The sequence below is a fragment of the Myotis davidii genome, unplaced genomic scaffold, assembly GCF_000327345.1.
Source record: "Myotis davidii unplaced genomic scaffold, ASM32734v1 scaffold328, whole genome shotgun sequence".
NCBI classification, from domain to species: domain Eukaryota; kingdom Metazoa; phylum Chordata; class Mammalia; order Chiroptera; family Vespertilionidae; genus Myotis; species Myotis davidii.
The window spans coordinates 3,050,350-3,067,378 of record NW_006300373.1 but is presented as its reverse complement, the minus strand read 5'-3'; the positions used below and the strand labels follow the sequence as shown (position 1 = coordinate 3,067,378).

The 17,029-nt window shown below is 45.7% G+C and overlaps 1 long non-coding RNA gene across 1 annotated transcript; it reads left to right on the top strand.

Moving 5' to 3' along the window:
* Positions 1-2,776: 2,776 nt before the first annotated feature.
* On the top strand, positions 2,777-15,511 carry LOC107185174. The gene is made up of 7 exons (XR_001516091.1): positions 2,777-2,883; positions 3,578-3,830; positions 7,146-7,230; positions 7,818-7,877; positions 12,285-12,465; positions 13,427-13,473; positions 13,588-15,511. It is a non-coding gene; the product is annotated as an uncharacterized LOC107185174 (long non-coding RNA).
* The last annotated feature ends 1,518 nt before the right edge of the window (positions 15,512-17,029 follow it).

Sequence of the window (17,029 nt, the reverse complement as noted above, 5' to 3'; positions counted from 1 at the left end):
GTTGGCTATAGTTGGGTCTTGCTTTTTATCTAATCTAACAATCTATGTTCGATTTAGTGTGGTTTATATTTAATATGATTATTGATATGGTTGAATTAATACCTATCATCTGAACAGCTGTTTTCCATTTGTTCCATTTGGGCTTTATTTTCCCCCCTTTTTGATGAATTGAAAATATAATGACTTAGAAAATACATATGGAGCTATTTGAGTTTTTCTATTTCTTCCTGTATAATTTTGATCAGATATACTTTTCAAGGAATTTGTCCATTTGCTCTAAGCTGTTGAATTTATAGGTAAAAAATCACTAATGTTTTTGTCTTCTTGGGAAATTGAATCCCTTTTCATTAGGTAATAGCCCTTTATCACGGGTATAAATTGTCTGGCCAACTTTAATTTTAATAAAGCTACTTCAGCTTTCTTTTAAATAGTGTCTTGATGGTATATCTTTTTTCATCCTTTTATTTTTAACCAATCTATGTTTTCACGTTTAAAGTGGTATTTCTGTAGGTTGGCTATAGTTGGGTCTTGCTTTTTATCTAATCTAACAATCTATGTTCGATTTAGTGTGGTTTATATTTAATATGATTATTGATATGGTTGAATTAATATCTATCATCTGAACAGCTGTTTTCCATTTGTTCCATTTGTGCATTATTTTTCCCCCTTTTTGATGAATTGAAAATATTTAATGACTTAATGTTATTTCCACTATTGAATTATCATGTATACCTCTTTTGAAAAAATGTAGTATATCCTATTTAATCAAAGTCTACTTTTAAATAATACTCTGTTCCGTGTCTAGAGTGAGGGCAGTAATATATCCCCTATTTCTCCCTCCCACTCCTGTTCTATTGTTGCTGATATTTATTCTTACATATGCTATAAATATACGATCTGCTATTTTACCTTAGATAGGTATCTTTCAAACCAATTAAAAATAATAAAAAATGAATTTTAAACACTTTACTTTTCGTTATTCCTGTCCAGTGCCCTTAATTTCCTTGTGTAGATTCAGATTTCTGTCTGCTGTTATAGTCCTTCTGCCTGAAGATATTTGTTTTAACATTACTTACAGTGTGGGTCTACTGGCAATGAATCACTCAGATTTGGTTTTTTTGTTTGTTTTGGGGTCTTTATTACTCCTTCCTTTTGAAAGATATTTCTGCTGGGTATGGAATTCTGACTTGACAGGTTTTTGTTATTCCTCAGCAACAAAGATATCACTTGATTATCTTCTGTCTTCCATAGTTTCTCCTGAGAAGTCTATTGTAATTTGTATTGTTAATTATTATTCCTCTACATGGAATGTGTTTTCTTTCCACTACCTTCATCATTTTCTCTTTGTCTCTGGTATCCAGCAGTGTGAACATTATGTGCCTATGGTGTGAGGGTCCTTTTGGGAGGGGACATTGATTCTGCTTGATGTTCTTCTAGTGTCCTTTTGATATTTATTTTATATATTTAAATGCCATTTTACAAAGAAGAATCAAGCAAAAAAATGAGTTCACGTGCCACCTCTGACACACATGTCATAGGTTCACCATCACTGTTCTAGTTGTCTTGGAACTGTTGTTTTGTATCTATCATTTTATTTTTGAAAATCCTATGTTATTTCTTCTTATCTTTTTTTTCTGGAATGCCAGTTACACATAGGTTAGATCTTTTGGTTTTGTCCCATATCTCTTAGATGCTCAGTTGTGTTTTTCCTTCATCCTTCCCTTCTACTCAGTAACCGATACCAGAACTGCTGTAAACCCAGGTGTACAGATGGTGGTCTGACAAGTCATTTTGTTATTGTTGTCTCCTTTTAATTCTCCAAATCCTGTGGGTGTATCCCTTTAAAAGATTGTTTCCTGCCATTTTAGTGACCTTGAAAGGGACTGGAAAGAAATGCATGTGTGCAATCTGCCGCCTTTACCTGGAAATCGAGTTCGAATTTCATTATTTAAATTAATCTTAAGTGGTTAAAAAAAGACTAACTTAAGTGGAGATAAGGGCTAAATTTCCTATTATTTTAGAAATTAGTTGGTTTATTATATCTTACTTTCTCATTTTAATGGACTTTTGTATTCTCAAAAACAGAGAAGAATCACAGTAATAATAGCTACATTTATTACACACTGACCATGTGCCAGTGCTGTAAATGCTGCTCTGTATTACCTAATTTAATTCTCACAGCGACTTTATAGTATAAGCATGCTTGTTATCTTTGTTTTTACGATGAGCATAAACTGTGGACCAGAAGGATGAAGTCATTTGTCCAGTGATGCAGAGAGAGAAAGTGGCAGACTTGGCTTCTTAACTACTGTCCTGTATCTAGCTGCCTTCAACCAATGGGAAGATAATGGATTCTAGATCATTTCTTTGCTGTCCTTCATGTATGACTGTTACCTCGCTGAGAATCTTAATACATATTTAATGCCTGTTAGGTGCCCCAAACTATTTTGTTTACAAATACAATAAACGAATAATTATATGGCAGAGCAGTTTCTCTCTCTTCCAAAGAGAAGGACCCCCTCTCCCCCAAATCTGAAAATAAGTTTTACGGAATAGAATGGTATCACCATTCGGACACAGGGAAGCTTGGTTCAATCTGGGTGCTCAGAAACTGTGGAAAATACATACAAAATAATGATGTTATTCAAGAGTTTGGGTAGCTTCCGGATTACCCATACTGCTTTTCACTTCTTCTATACCTCTTTTTTTTTTTTTTGCGTTCTAATTCTTAGCTATTGCACTGCTTATACATATTCCTTCCACAGAGCAGAATAAGAGGGTTATTTATACCATAAGCTCAAAAGATCTGTTCAGAGATTTCAGGAGCTGAGGCCATTTGGGTCCATAAAGAATCTTGACCCAGTGGGGAAACCTGTGACAGAGGTGGGTGCATGCTCCCTCTGTTTCTCTCTCTTGCGTTAGGAATTGTGAGTGACATTGTGTGGGTATCAGAGTGTGTGGGAAGAGGGGGGATGGGAGGGGACTCCCCACTTTTAGAGAATTGCCCTTTACCAAGGATTTATGCTAACGGGGGAACATAGCCACCCCCCCCCCCTTCCACTGAGGATGAGACAATGGGATATGACTCAGTAACGAGTTCTCGTTTGTCAGGTGTCAGCTTGCTGATAATGGTCTAAGGATAAGGCGTTCAGTAATTCTTATAAAAATTGGAAATAACTCTACCATTCACACCGTAGTTTCTCTTATAGTTTCATAGCTGTTTTTATTCCACCCAATTGTACGAGGAGCCTGAAATACGTAGTGTCATTTCTATTTTATAGATGAGTAAGTACCTTCTGAGAAGTGAGATGGCCATGTCCAAGGTCATGCAGCGACAGTATTTGACTTCAGACTTGAACCCAAGTCCTCGCTCTGGACTTACCTTTTGTCCCCCCATGAAGCTAAGCAGCCTGTGTGTTGTACAGAATCCATTTATGTTGACTGTTATGTGTGTTTGCCCACATGCTGGACTCTTAAGCATTAGTATTTATAAGATAAGTTACTGATTGGTCGCAGCGGCTAAAAGAGGCAGCCTGTTTTTTTAAATTAAGCCTTTTGTCTCCTTTTGGTCCAACAGGAAGCGAAGTTGGTCACACGGATGCACCAAGTCCCTCATGATGTCAGTGAGGCTGCATCCACGCTCTGGGTGGAAAGACGCTGAGTCTTCCAGACGCTGGTTGTCCAGAGGAGGCCGAGGTTCTCCTGAGGAAGCTCAAGGTCGTGCTGTTTTAACCAGTCCCCCCCCCCTTCCCTCCATCAGGGTCCAACGGGGCTCAGCAGGAGGAATGGGGGCCCACGCGGTGGGACCGGAAGGGCGGCCTCGCCAGCAGGTGAGGTGTTGACTCCCCTTTCATCTCATTTACACCCCAGGCTGCCACCTGGGTCAGTGCCGCTGATTCTCACGCATGCACTCATGGTCTTTGTTTTGAATGGAGAGAAGCGGGGACATACTGATACCCCGGTAGCTGCAGAGGAAATCTGCCCAACGTGGATCTCTTCCTCCATCATGAATGACATCCATCTCTACAGTCCTCCAAAGGCATCCCTGTGTGCCCGGCTTCCTGCCTGGGTGGGATGACGTCACCTTTATGAATTTCCAGGTGACACTATGTTTCGGGAAGAATTCTCTCCAGAAACCATTTTTAAAATGATCATCAAATTCCTTTAATGAAGAATCAGAAGCCAAACCGGCTAGGCTAAGCGCGCAGCCAACCAGCTGGCACGGGCTGATCGGGTCCCTCCCGGATCCAAACGGTCCGAGAGGAGCGATGAGAGAGCTCGGCGTCCACCCCAAGCCATCCAGGGCGAGGGCACAGCCACGCCAGGGTCTCCCGCATATCCCAGTAGCCTGAGCTGTCCGGTGCATTTCAAAGTACATGAGCCTGTGATCCTTGCCCACAGCCATGCCCTCTGGTGAGAGCGTGATGGTTCCAGGGAACCTGCCCCTGGGCCACACTCTCAATAGCCTCCTTTTGTTCCAACAGTAATAGTTTGAAACAAGCGCTTGAATAGATCATGCACCTTGTCCAAGGTCACCAGCTACTGAATGGCAAGTTAGGACTTGAGCCTACTTGTCGGCCCTCATCCATCTCTTCATTGTCGCTACTGAGATCATGGCTTCCTTGGTGTTACTGTTGGCTCTGGAAAATGTGGGCCCGAGAGAACTCTGAAACATGACATTACACCTCTTCGCCTTCTGGGAGTCTTGTTTAAAAAAGAAACCGGAGGAAGGTTCCATGACTATATCTATCTAGCATTTGGGTACAATATTTACATTTACAAAATGCGTTCCAGTGTAATAGAACAGACAGGTTTTTATTTGGGCATATAATTGTCTTCTCTTTCATATTCATGTATGCCTGTGATTTATATTGTAGTATGTTTTCGATGTGGTCTTCTGAGATCATGTACAATGGTACGAGGGCCACACAACTGCCGCCCTCCCTGCCTTCAGGCCTGAGATCTGGGGGCGCCTTCTCCAGGAGGCCTGCCTGACCACAGATCCCAAAGCCGGGCAGTGGTGTGTCTGGGCGTTCTCTCCCTCTTCCTCTTCAGCGAGCATGCTCTGTTAGGAAACCTGCCGTCCCGGGGTTTGGTGAGAATACATTTTTAAAAAATGATTTGTAAGCTTATATTTTGTCATTGTTCTGCCGTAAAGTTAATGAAGAAGGAATCTCGTTGGTGTGAAGTAAGCTGAAGGCGTGCAGCACACTCCCTGCCTTGTAAGGAATCGGATCGTCACTGTGGAGGGCATGCAAACCCTGGGCAGGGGCAGCGCCTCTCTCTGGTCACCTTGGCAGTGGTTCTCAACCTTCCTAAGGCCGCACCCCTTTCATACAGTTCCTCATGTTGTGGTGACCCCCAACCATAACATTATTTTCGTTGCTACTTCATAACTGTAATTTTGCTACTGTTACGAATCGTAATGTAAATATCTGACATGCAGGATGTATTTTCATGGTTACAAATTGAACATAATTAAAGCATAGTGATTAATCACAAAAACAATATGTAACTATATATGTGTTTTCCGATGGTCTCAGGCGACCCCTGTGAAAGGGTCATTCGACCCTCAAAGGGGTCGCGACCCACAGGTTGAGAACCGCTGCCTTATAGGTTCTAAATAACTTGTGGGTATGATCAGCAGCTTATACAGTCATGTGTCGCCTAATGACAGGGACGCGGTCTGAGAATGTCCCCGCGTGACTCAATTGCACACACTCCCTAGGGACCCCCAGTGGACAGAGGCCGTGCAGAGACATAGCGTATTCAGCCATGGAGCACTGGGGGTTATGTTATTGCCGCAGAGCCTATCCTATCCTGACTACTTCAGGGACTTTCCCCGTGAACGTGCCCCTGCTAACTCCTTAGAACTTTAATTTACCTCCAGCCTGGTAGAGCGGAGAGAAGCAAATTCTTTGCCACACGAAGTGTCGGGCATTACCTGTCTGAGCTCCTCTAAGTCGGTAGACTCAGCGGGAGGGAGAAGAAAAGAGAACTGATACTGACTTCCTGCTCCAGCCGGGCCCGGGGCTGGATGCTGTGGAAGCTGCCAGCTTTAGGCGGGTTTGGTTTTTACATCACAGATGCAGCCGAGCTCAGGAGCCGGCGGATGGCCTGTCTGAGAACCACCTGGCCAGCAGGTGTCAGAGCTGGCACCAGGACACACGTCCCCCTGACGTGGAGAGCCACGTCCTCTCCCTGCAGTGTAAGCAGACAGGTGGTGAGCTTTTAATCCCGCAGAGCCTGTTGGTATTTCACTCCTCACCGTGTTCTCTTTCACACTAACGTCCGTCGGATCACTTTACGATTCAGAGCTACTCCTCGTGGAATTATTTTGTTCATTTCACCCAGACTTGTTTTCACTGAGCCTTGACGCCCAGGGCGCTACAAATCTGCGTGTTTGTTTAAACTCCAACCGAACACGCTTGTGTTTGTTTTAAGTCAGAATATCGTCGCCAAGATATCTGGAAATGCCTCCTCCGTGGCTACAGGCTTTTTTCTTTCTTTTTTTCTTTTTTAAGTGAGATTTGCCCTTAATGGCAAGGACCTTACAGGGATGTAGATGCCGTGGAGAGGGGGCAGGTTTCTGTGCAAAGAGGGGAGCACAAGGGCCACATTCAAGTCACAGGCCTGTGGTCCACGGTGCCTTTTCAGCTGCCATCTCTGTGGCCACAGAACCGTACAACCCGTCTCCTTCAGGGAAGCCCCAATGTCAGCCAGTGGGCCTCACCAAAACACGATGAAATAGCCCCGCAGACCCACAGCTCACCCGTCCGCCCGTCTGTCCGTGCTGGTGGGCTGGTCCCTGGGCTGGTCGAGTGCAGCCATGCCCTCCATGCAGAGGTGGGCGGAGGGCATGCCCCCGCCTGCATCCTCTGGCTCCTGGTGGGACTCCCCCATGAGAACCAGGGTCGTCCTCAAGTGTAACAGTATTAATTATCAAGTCACTTTAAAACACGTGTGATGTATGTGCGCATTTATTCCACAGGAATGGGATAAAGATTAAATACTTAATGAATCCATTTTTCATATCAAGGGTATATTTGCCCTGCGCCTAACTCTATCTCTCTCCCTTCTGTTTCTCATGAGAAATATCGCTATCTTTATTATGTAATCAGTAATATATCATTCCTTCTAAGCAGGATCTAATTTTAGCTGCATGATGAATGGCCCAGGGAAGTGTTCCGCTGCCCTCCGAGGAGAGGAATATACATCAGACCTGCTCAGGTGTGTGTCATTTCTCTATACCTGGGAGCTTTCGGCTCCCCGAGTGGCAGCCTGGATTTTTCTGGCCGAAATCCCCAGGTTCTGCCTCTGTTTTTGTCCTGCGTGGACGGCGTTGGGAAACGGCCCTGTGTGGGCAGTAACCAGGTGTGTGAGCTCCAGGCAGTGAGCTGTGTGCTCTCCTGCGCCTGGGTTTATCGAAGCGGCTAGAAAACGACCAACTGGGCTTTTTTTTCCCCCTTCATTGATGTGCAGGATCTGCTTTTGTAGGACTACACTCAAGTCCCCATCACCGTCTACCATCACTGCCCGCCCCACCCACCTCCAGTTTTGTCTTTCAGTGGTGATGTTTCTTGAAGGTGCAGAATCATCCGGTGTTGACTAGGAACATGAGGACTTGGCAACTTTGTTTTTCTTGAGCTTCCAAGAAGAAAATGTCATTTTCTGTTATGTGGCCTCTGAGTTGCACAGCTGCTTCTGCACATCTGCAGTGCCTGACGTCTTGAGAACATGTTAATCTTAAACACTAGTTTGCACTCATCTTTAATTGATCTGTAGGAGAATCAGAATGGTGCCTTGTCTAATTTCAGATGTGAAAATGGAGGCTCAGAGAGATGAAACCACCTGTTCAAGTTCTGGGACATGGCCCGGTAAGGAATGAAACCTAACACCCCACACCACCCCCTGCCTTTGCTTAACTTCAAATGGCACCTGTATACGAGGGAAGACACTGTTAGGAGTGTTTGGTTTTGCAACAATTATGTGTGTGTGTGTGTGTGTGTGTGTGTGTAATTGATAACACCCTCTATTGTCCACTTTCCCTTCCTATCTAACTTCTTCACTTCATATATACATATCTTCTATATATATATAAAAGCCTAATATGCAAAGTGTCCCCTCGGGAGTTCGACCAACTGGTAGTTCGATCGCTCGCTATGACGTGTGCTGACCACCAGGGGGTGGTGTGGAATAAAGGGAGGCCCCAGCCAGCAGCCTCTAAGGACCCTACCCATGCATGAATTTCGTGCACTGGGCCTCTAGGTCTGAAATTCTTTGTGCAACTATTTTTGTGTGTGTGTGCAACTATTATGTTTGTTGATTTCAACATGTACTTTTTTCTTGCATTAGTATCTCTGAAACTGTGATACATCTTGTAATCAATGGGGTATCATAATCTAATTGGCAGGTTTTCTTTTCTTAGTGGTTACAGCAGATTGATTCTTAAAATGTGCCGAATCCTGACCCTGCTCTGTCTCCATGCCCTGTGCAGTGTCACTTTGCAACTCCTCCCATCCAGCGGTCAAGTCCATGTCTCCTTGCCTTGACAGTGGCCTCATCTTTATTTATTGCTGTCGAGGACGCTATGGGTGCCCAACCCATTCCCTTTTGCCCTGACAGTCAGCCTGCCTGACTTCCGAGTGCACCTGCATTTCTCTGCCCGGGGCTGTCTCCGGCTGCCAGAGCCCGTTCTGCCTGTTGTGATGCCTTAAAAATACGTTCGCAGACACTGACTCTCCTCCCTCCTCTCCCCTTGAATAGAAGCCAGAGTTCATGACTTGAGTTGCTTCTGTCACCGGGATGTGGTGGTATGACAGTGGGACTGTCACGACTCGGCCATGAAAGGCACCGTGGCCCTGCTGCCTCTCAGATCACTCACCTGGCGGAGGGGGCGGGGGCGAGCCATATGCCTCAGAGGACGGACACTCCAGTGATCAAATGGAGAGAGAGGTCTGCATGGGAAGCAACTGAGGCCTCCAGCCAAAGCCTGCACCTGGCCAGCCCCGTGAGTGACCATCCTGAAGCAGATCTTTCAGCTTCAGTCTTCACGTAACAAAAGCCCTGCCAATTCCTAACTGTAACCTTATGAGGAACCCTAAGCCAGAACCAAGTAGCGAAGCTATTCCAAAATTCCTGACCCTTACAGGCAATATGAGATACTAAATATTGTAATAAGCCATGAAGTTGGGGATAATTTATTGCACGTCAGTGTATAAATAAACCCATCCACGTGGCAGGCTGGAAATGCTGGCGGGTTCCCTCTGCAAGCATCCCTGAACCCATGACACGCAGTAGCTTGTATAAATCCCACAGCTTCCCCCCCTCTCCTCCCCCTCCCGGGAGCGCTGAACTCCTAGGGTTTCCCCAGGGGATGAAGTTCCAGGCCCTCAGAACAGCACCTGGGTTGATAACGCCCTTTACCTCCCCCTCCCTTCCCTGCCTCACTTCCTCACTCCCCTGTTGGTGTTTCCTCCCATATGAGTTGCTCCCAAATCCCTGTCACAGAATCTCCTTTTTAAGGGGAATGGGTGATGCAAACAAGGTCAGCTCCGTGCAATCATTGGCCGATTCCTGTGCATTACTCATCACATTTTCTTTCCGTGGCTTCAGCTCCGTAGCACCAGCCCAAGCTGTTGAAAAACAATATAAACAACCACACTCCCACTTTGCACTTATATAAATATAGATGAAAACATATCCTCCTCCCCCAGTTTTTGACAGTTTCACACTTGAAACCGATTATATATATATATATATATATATATATATTTATTCTCTAGTGCCAGCAATAAAGAGGACACTCGAAGTCACGTGGTCACGGGGAGGTGGGATGAAAATGCTCACATGGGAGTCAGGCGGAGGGAGAGGCTGTCGTGGCTGAAGTTCTGTGAGGACAGTTCTGTGGGCTGAGCCCCACAAGTGCCCGGGGCACGAACCCGGCTGCCGCGTAAAGCCGGGGCCCTGCAGTACTTCTCCACCGTCCCCTGAACCCGGGACCACAGGCACCAGCCACTGACCTAGGGCCGTGGTCGGCAAACTGTGGCTCGCAAGCCACATGCGGCTCTTTGGCCCCTTGAGTGTGGCTCTTCCTAAGCCTGAGGAGTACCCTAATTAAGTTAATAACAATGTCCCTACCTATATAGTTTAAGTTTAAAAAAATTGGCTCTCAAAAGAAATTTCAATCATTGTACTGTTGATATTTGGCTCTGTTGACTAATGAGTTTGCCGACCACTGGCCTAGGGGAGTGCAAGAGAGCTCGTCGTTTTTCTGGCCCAGGATAGTAACAGAAATCACAGATAAATAAATAAATACATGAGGAGTCTGTGCCAAAATGGTACAAGGCCTGAATTTCTATTACGTGTGTGCTATGGGGACCCACAACTAAGAAATGAACCTAAAATCTTGCCCAGAATTGGCCAAGCTCAAAATACTCCCACGGGGACGCTCTAGAGCAGCGGTCGCCAACCTTTGGGACCTCACGGTTGCCAACTGCTGCTCCAGAGCATGTGAAGTTTCTGTGGACGGCCCTTTCTCTCTCATCTTCAGAAAGAAGAGTTAGCATGAAGAAAAGAGAACAGGGAAGAAAAGAAAAAAAAAATACAGAGGGCACCAGTAGACAAAACAAATGGGAGAATTTTCATCCCAAGAACTGGAAATAATAGCACAATCTAAAAAAGACTTTAAAATAGGTGTTCTAAAACATTCCAAAACATAAAGGCAGTAATAGTAATCACAAAGCAACTAACACAATTATCTGAAAACAGTTGGGAAAAATTCTAAGAATAAAAAGTAGAGTAATAGAAGCGAAAACCAAATGGATAAGTTAGGCTATAAAGTAGATATTGCTGATGAGACAATACGTGAATTGGAAGACAGATCTGAGGAAATCACCTAGAATATAACACCAAAGATAAAGAGATAGAATATATGAAATTGATCAAATCATAAGGTCCTACATATGTTTACTAAGAGTTCCAAATGGGGAAAAAATAGAGCCCGAGGCAAAGAGATAACAGTCAAGAATTTTTATTACGTAGCACATGAGTCTTCAAATTGAAGCACACCAGGTTCCATGTTGCATAATTAAAAGCAAACCCGGTTTTCATCACGGTAGTTCAACTCCAGAGTCTCCACCCTAAAAACCCTCCGAGAGGGGGAAAAAAAACCCAACCCCAAAATTACCTACAAATGGACGACAATTAGACCGACAAGCATACCCCCCCAAAGCAGCAGTCGCCGGCGGAATATGGCGCGTTATGTTACAGGTGTAGTTATAAATGCCGGGAATGATGCATTTAAGTTTCTGAGATAAAACCTATTGCTCCAGAGTGAAAATAAAGTCGATTTCAGGTATCAAAAGGCTCTTTCGGCCAGTAGCACATGAAGACTCGCCTCATGTGAAAAGGGAAATAAGTGTGCCGTGTGAAGCACCCGGTACAGGACATGGCACAGAGGGAAAGCGCTCGGTAACGTATAATGGGGGTTATTATCGGCTAAAATGTATAAACCCGGGCCATGCGTGAGCTAACCCAGCTCTCTCCCATCCACATTGCCAGCCCGTGACAGAATGGCATTTTTCTACCTTCTAGAAAACGTGTAACCGCCATGGTATCTGTATTCACCCATAAAATGCAAACCTGCCCATGCTGGTTTGGCTCAGTGGATAGAGCGTCGGCCTGTGGACTGAAGGGTCCCAGGTTCAATTCCAGTCAAGGGCACATGCCTGGGTTGCGAGCTCGATCCCCAGTAGGGGGAGTGCGGGAGACAGCCAATCAATAGTTCTCTCATTATTATTGTTTCTATCTCTCTCCCTCTCCCTTCCTCTGTGAAATCAATAAAACATATATTAGAAAAAAATGCAAGCCTAATGACCTATGTCTTTTCCTACAGAATGCGTAAGGCCTGCTGAGCGGTCTCCACTTCCCAGTCCCCGACACAGGGACGGCAGTGGCAGAGGTTGAGATGGAGCCGCTGTCAGCCTGGCTTTCTAAATGACCAGGCTGAGCAGAGCTCCCCTGCACCCCAAGTGGACACATAAAATGGGCGAGAAGCACGCTTTTGCTGTGTTCAGACCCCTGAGATTTCACAGTTGTTTGTTCCTGCAGCAAAACCTACCCTATCCTGACTAATAGTGTGCATCGAAAGTCAAAATATTTTTTCCTTGTAGGAAAAAACAAAAAAACAAAAAAAAATGACCTAAAGCCAGGCCTTAGAACTCACTGGGTCTTACTTACAAACACTTCTGTTCCACTTGCTTATGTGTTTTTCCATCTCACAGAACGTTAGAAGCAAAATACTTGAAGAGATGCCGGCGGAGGGAGGCACTGCTCCCAGCGAGAAGGAAAAGGTGGGCTCTGACCCCAGCGGACTGACTGTAAAAGGAAAAGTGGCGAAAACCATGAAAAAGCAGACAAGGAGCTAAAAAGGCGTGATGATCGCCGGCCGGCCGTCTATGGCAGGTAGGGTTCGCGGTGCTCACTGAGAAGCCTGTGAGCACATCTCAGCATCTGAGCCAGGCCCTTGCGGGTATTCTAGTTTCATTGCACGTTCATCTTGCTTATTCGTTTTATTTGATTGGACCAGTGGTTCTCAACCTGTGGGTCGCGACCCCTTTAGCGGTCGAACGACCCTTTCACAGGGGTCGCCTAAGACCCTCCTGCGTATCAGATATTTACATGACAATTCATCACAGTAGCAACATGACAGTGATGAAGTAACAATGAAAATAATTTTATGGTTGGGTCACCACATGAGGAACTGTATTTAAAGAGCCAGAAGGTTGAGAACCACTGGGTTAGACATTTAGGTTTTGAAGACACACTTTTTAACACTCACTCTCTCCCAGGCATCGTGCTGGCTGAATATTTTAAATCTGAGGCAAGCCCCTCACCCCTCCCAGCATGGCTCCGAGGCAGCGGGTTCTACCCCATCCCTGTGGGTGGGAACACAGCACCCCTCAGAGACGTGGACCCCACCCCCCCGGGCTTCGGGGCCCTACAGCAGCAGCGGCAGCTGCGAACCCCGCCTGCGTGGTTTCCAGGCTCGCGTGCATTAGCAGAAGGCCATGGGGTGACCCTCACGGAAGGCTCCATTCTGTTTCAGAGAAGCCTGCTGAGGAAGGCTGGGCAACATGTGTGACATTTGGGAAAATTTTCTATCAAAAAAAAAAAAAGATTCAATTTTCACAAGTGCTGGTGCTTCAAAGGGTCTCAGTGTGGGTTATCGGGAGGAGCACATGTGGGAAGCAGCTCTCTCCCATCCCTCCATCAATGAGAGTGTCTTGAATTTCAATGATCTTATAAATGCAACGTGAGTGATAAATTATAACTCTATTAAAGCTGTTTCATTTAGAAGATGGAATCTATTCTCTGACCATGTCACTTTTTTTTTTTTTTTTTTTTTACGGCATCTTTCCAACAGAAATATTTGCTGGCCATCCCCGAGTCCCTTCCTGGGTTCTTTACAAGGTGAGGAGGAAGGACCAGGGGTGGGTGGGGGAGGGCCGGCGGGAAGGGGAAGCCGGCCGCGCTGTCCAAATGGTTGCCAGAGAGGCCGGGCCTCCATTTATTTCATCTCCCTAGTTGTTTCCTTATGGGACGGACAGCTGCTGACTCCGGGGTCTTCGCCGGGAACGAAAGAGCGAGGACCAGGAAGGTGAGAACTCAGAGGCGGTGGTGGAGGCCTTCGACGGCATCGCGCTCCTCACGGGGGCTCTGCTCGCCTGCCCTGGACACCCACGGTCCCCCGCACCCCCCACGCAAGATTCCCCTGGAAACATGATGTTCGTCTTTACTTTGGGATGACCATCCCGCAGGCAGATGAACACATCTGTCCTAGAACTGGAGCCCTGCAACTGCAACGTGACGCTGGCCATCGCAGTTCCCAGGAGGGGCCCCGAGGACACAGGCTCCCTGTCCCCAGGCTGGGCTCTGGGCCCCCGCCAGGGCGGGTTCAGATATGCCAGGAGGGGGACCGGGCGGGGGGGGGGAGCTGGGGGCAACGCTTACTATCAGGCTGCTTCTGACAATGCCTAATGTAACCCATACACTACACATACATTCTAGTTACACAATTTATGAGGTATAACAAGGGGAGAGAAGTGAAGCGGGCTTATAATTGTGACTGATGTGAAACAGACATGTAGAATGAATGGCCTTACAACATTTTCTTTGAAGTTGGTTAAAAGCAGTAAAGTGATATTCGCCGTAAGTGAAACCTGCTGTGGCAGATCCCCACTGGCGTGGGGGACGTTTTTCCTGTGGACTCTATTTCTTGAATTTTAATCCGCCACTCGGAGGGTTTGAAAAGGTTTCTTTCGCTGCGCGGTGGGAGGGAGAGAGAGAGGATGCACACTGTGGAACACCTACTACGTGCCCGTCCCGTGTCAAGCTCGTGGCCCCAGGGAGCCCCAGTGGGTGCAGCGCCTAGTGCCCACGGGAATGTTTTCATTTGAATGTCTTGGAAAGCCAGAAGAAAGCAATGAATATACTGATACGATACCACATTAATTAATTCCCATGATAAAATTAAAATAATGATAATGAACATAACAAGGAATCCGGTCTGGACTGTGTTTGCTCTCTGCTATTTTTTTTTTATGGGAAAAGGGCCCACAGGGCAGGGGACTGAGGGCCCGCAGACCGCACAGTGTGGCCCTGGGTGATAGACACTATCTCACTGGTTCTCCCCGGCGACTGTGAAAGGCAGGAAGGCACGGGGAGGGTGACCCTTCAGAGACTTCAGGAATTTCCGAAGGACGAGGGAGAGCCAGGTCTGAAGGCGATTGTCTGACTCCTCCCACGGGAGAAGAGCTTCATGTTCAGGCAGTTCTATATGGGAACACCTGCCTGAGGCCTGCAGAACGCCATCTGGACATTTGTTACCGAAGAAATGAATGGAAAGTCCATTCTGAGGTGGCCGTGTGTTTATCCCAAGAATATAGGAAGATGTCTAGAAACGTACGCCACTCAGATGTCCCCCAAGTCTACCTGCTTCAAGGCCAGGATTGTCTTTAACATTCACGTAACCCAGGCCTTGTCCTTGGAGCCATCGTCTTCCCTCTCTTCCTCCTGGGGTCTCTGTGTTCCCCTAACCAGCCCTGGTTCACACTGACCGTCTCCACTAATAACCTCTCACCTGGTTATGAAAGTCACTTTTGGGGCAGGTTGCCACAGCTTTCTCCTCCCGGGGATGCAGGCCCCCCCCGCCCCCGCCCTGGTTCCCCAAAGCACAACTAAGACTCAGCTGGGAAACCCACCAGGTTTCCCTGAAGTCTTGGGGGGTATCAGTAGCATAACACAGAGGGCAACCTATGGCTGATACCTGGGCTGGCCAAGTGTCTCAGCCAAGACTAAGGGGCCCCGGCTGGGAATTGAGCTTTTTTTCTCGTCAACAGTGTTACTTGAGGACCTGCTGTATAATAAATACCATTGGACTGTATCCTTAAAAAGCACAAATTCTCTCATGTGAATTATATCTCAATAAAGACTAATCTATAATGACAGACTGAGCAATGGTTGCCTCAGAGTCGGGGTGTGGAGGGGGATGGGCAGAAAAAGAAGAAGGAATTTTCTGGCATGATAGAAATGTTTCCAATTTGTGAGGGGTGTGAGCTGTATGGCTGTATGAATTTTTCAAAACTCATCTGACTATAACAGATAAGATCTGTGCACTTCACAGGTAAGTTTGGTCTCAACAACAACAAAAAATAAAAGGCAAAAAAAGTATCTTAGCAAAATTGGAATTGAATACTTTAGGTATGATAATTTTTATCATATACAAGGTGTCCCCCCAAAATGCATACACACTTTATCTGCTGAGATAGCTCAATTTTGAAAATGAAATGCATTTGAATAAACACTGCCTTTAAAATTATTCAAAGTATGTGTATACATTTTTGGAACACCCTATATATAATTTAAAACCAATAGTCAACCACTTGCTCACTCCTGAACCCACTAGAATCATGTCATTGCAGTTGGAACTAAGACCAACATGCCCTGTTTTGGGTGATCCGTGTTCACAAGGTTCTGCAGGTGCTTGCCAGTGTAATTAGTGAAAGTAAGAACTGAGGAGTCCTCCTTAGGAAAGAGGTGGCAGAAATACCGTTATTTACGTTATTGAAGTTGTCTACCTGGACAACTGAAGAAACACTGAGAATTGTTAGAACAAAGAGGGCTCACCATCCTAATTGCGAAACCAATAGCTTTCCCATCTATAATAATAAAAGCGTAATATGCTAATTAGACCGTACCATCAAATGACCTTTTGGTTGAAGCCGGGTCTGCGAGGGCTGAGCTCCTTGCACGGATTTTGTGCATCGGGCCGCTAGAATAAGAATAAACAAACATTATTTAGAAAATATAATGGCTAAAACAATTCCGTGTAAAAAATTAACAAACACACAAAATGCCTAAGACCAATATAAAGAAAGTTATTGCTGGCCAGCATTGCTCAGTGGTTGAGTGTTGACCTCTGAACCAGGAGGTCATGGTTCAATTCCTGGTCAGGGCACATGCCCAGACTGCAGGCTCGATCCCCAGTGTGGGGTGTGCAGGCGGCAGCCAATCCATGATTCTCTCTTCATTGATATTTTTATTTCCCTCTCCCTCTCCCTTCCTTGCTGAAATCAATAAGAATATTTTTTTTTAAAGAAAGTTATTAAACTCTCCCGAGGAGCACAAAAAGAACTTCAGTAATTCAAGGGAGCATGTCATCTCTTCACGGATGCACTCAATATTATAAAGGTTTTTCATGGAACTTGAAACAAAAAGATTAAAATGAGCATGGGGGTGTAAATGTGCAGGCATGGTCAGAGGAAGAAGGAGAAGGAGTGTGAACTGTCTTCTCCCAGGTGTAAGAATTCATTCATTAAAGTGGGTACAGAACCGAACCAGGAAGAGGGAGGCCTCCGTGGAGCCAAACAAAGACCAAGCATCGCTATGGATTGGGACAAAGTAAAGGTCACATTGAAATAATTAGAGGAAGACTGGATTGTGCACCAAATAATGTTGGCAGTTGCCT